Below are 2,678 nucleotides of genomic sequence, written 5' to 3' on the forward strand. Positions count from 1 at the left end.
TGTGCAAGTGTCATTACTGAACGTCTTTCCCTACAAGATAGAGGTTTTGTGCATCTACCCACCATGGTTAGCTCGAGAAGGACATCTCACTGATTGACAGCCAAATGTAAGCACTATGGAAGAGAACTCACTGGTCATCTTTTAAGACCTAACGAGAAATCAGGACACAGCAAAGTTTTTCCTGTCCCTAGGCTAACCAGTGTGGACCTCATAAGCCGAAATCCTTCTTAACGTGCGAAAACATCTAAGCCGTTGGACACTCTACCCAAGCAAAAGATATCCACTTAGCAATACAAAGGCGTTGACCATCTCCTAGATGCCCAAGATAGCTAGGCATATAAAGTACAAAAAATACAGACATCTTCCCGCAATCGAATAACAGTGAAATCAATCACTGATAAATATGCGTTTTATTTAACAAGTTTCACAAACCAGTTCGAGGTCTAAGCCTCAAAAAGTAGAAAGATTTATCGTAGATTTCAGCAAAATCAATGCAAAACTTGGAATGATTAGCACGGTAAGCTATAGTAGGAAGGGCACTTGCTGGTAGTGAGTCTACGTAGAGAAGAGAGTTATGAGACATAATCCGACAAGTGCAATCTTCGAACAATTGAGGGATATCTGAACGAAGGGGATGGTGAAAAATGTACGCCGACACATGAATTTTATCCACTCCTTGAAACGGAAAGTGAATTGTACAAGAACTCCGAGGGGAGGTACAAATGTCTCTGAAGACATTATTAGAAAGTGCAGCTGAGAAAAGGAATAAAATTAAACTCGCGATGCAGTTGGAAATGCGCAAACCTAATTCACCGGCGCAAAAACTTGTTAAAGTAATATTACGCAGACGCATTTAAACAAACGTAAAATTAATATTTGCACTCAGTAAATATGAAATAACTGGGATTGTAACAGTTGCGGAATTTAGATTTCTTATTCCGTAAGGAGAAATAAGAGTATAACTTTTTAACCTGGTAGAGGTTTGAACCTAATTGTACACTTTATTAATTAGCTGTAAAAGCATGCCTATTTTTAGGAGCATTGATATGTTTGCAAACATGTTTTGTTTGCTTGAATTAACTGTTTTTTGTTTTCCATCAGTTACTACAAATTTGAATGGATTTAGGCATTGTTTAAAGACAACTCTGCGTAACATTTTCGTGGGAAACATCCTCAAGTAATTAAAACTTTAAACACTTACGCAGCAATCAAGGCCAACGATGTTCTACCTCAGTGCCAGTGCGTTTATAAAATCTTCTGTCCCTTAAAGCAGTAAAAATTCACCTCTGACCTCTCATGAGTCTCTTCTACCCCCGAATGCAAGCTGTCTATTCAATTTTACATGTAACTGTCAGATTCCAGTGCCATGAAGAGGTGCCAATCTTCACAGGAAGGTTTAAGAAGCTGGTCATCTTTTAAGACCTAACGAGAAATCAGGACACAGCAAAGTTTTTCCTGTCCCTAGGCTAACCAGTGTGGACCTCATAAGCCGAAATCCTTCTTAACGTGCGAAAACATCTAAGCCGTTGGACACTCTACCCAAGCAAAAGATATCCACTTAGCAATACAAAGGCGTTGACCATCTCCTAGATGCCCAAGATAGCTAGGCATATAAAGTACAAAAAATACAGACATCTTCCCGCAATCGAATAACAGTGAAATCAATCACTGATAAATATGCGTTTTATTTAACAAGTTTCACAAACCAGTTCGAGGTCTAAGCCTCAAAAAGTAGAAAGATTTATCGTAGATTTCAGCAAAATCAATGCAAAACTTGGAATGATTAGCACGGTAAGCTATAGTAGGAAGGGCACTTGCTGGTAGTGAGTCTACGTAGAGAAGAGAGTTATGAGACATAATCCGACAAGTGCAATCTTCGAACAATTGAGGGATATCTGAACGAAGGGGATGGTGAAAAATGTACGCCGACACATGAATTTTATCCACTCCTTGAAACGGAAAGTGAATTGTACAAGAACTCCGAGGGGAGGTACAAATGTCTCTGAAGACATTATTAGAAAGTGCAGCTGAGAAAAGGAATAAAATTAAACTCGCGATGCAGTTGGAAATGCGCAAACCTAATTCACCGGCGCAAAAACTTGTTAAAGTAATATTACGCAGACGCATTTAAACAAACGTAAAATTAATATTTGCACTCAGTAAATATGAAATAACTGGGATTGTAACAGTTGCGGAATTTAGATTTCTTATTCCGTAAGGAGAAATAAGAGTATAACTTTTTAACCTGGTAGAGGTTTGAACCTAATTGTACACTTTATTAATTAGCTGTAAAAGCATGCCTATTTTTAGGAGCATTGATATGTTTGCAAACATGTTTTGTTTGCTTGAATTAACTGTTTTTTGTTTTCCATCAGTTACTACAAATTTGAATGGATTTAGGCATTGTTTAAAGACAACTCTGCGTAACATTTTCGTGGGAAACATCCTCAAGTAATTAAAACTTTAAACACTTACGCAGCAATCAAGGCCAACGATGTTCTACCTCAGTGCCAGTGCGTTTATAAAATCTTCTGTCCCTTAAAGCAGTAAAAATTCACCTCTGACCTCTCATGAGTCTCTTCTACCCCCGAATGCAAGCTGTCTATTCAATTTTACATGTAACTGTCAGATTCCAGTGCCATGAAGAGGTGCCAATCTTCACAGGAAGGTTTAAGAAG

This window comes from Echinococcus granulosus, assembly GCF_000524195.1.
Source record: "Echinococcus granulosus chromosome Unknown EG_S00255, whole genome shotgun sequence".
Classification (NCBI taxonomy): domain Eukaryota; kingdom Metazoa; phylum Platyhelminthes; class Cestoda; order Cyclophyllidea; family Taeniidae; genus Echinococcus; species Echinococcus granulosus.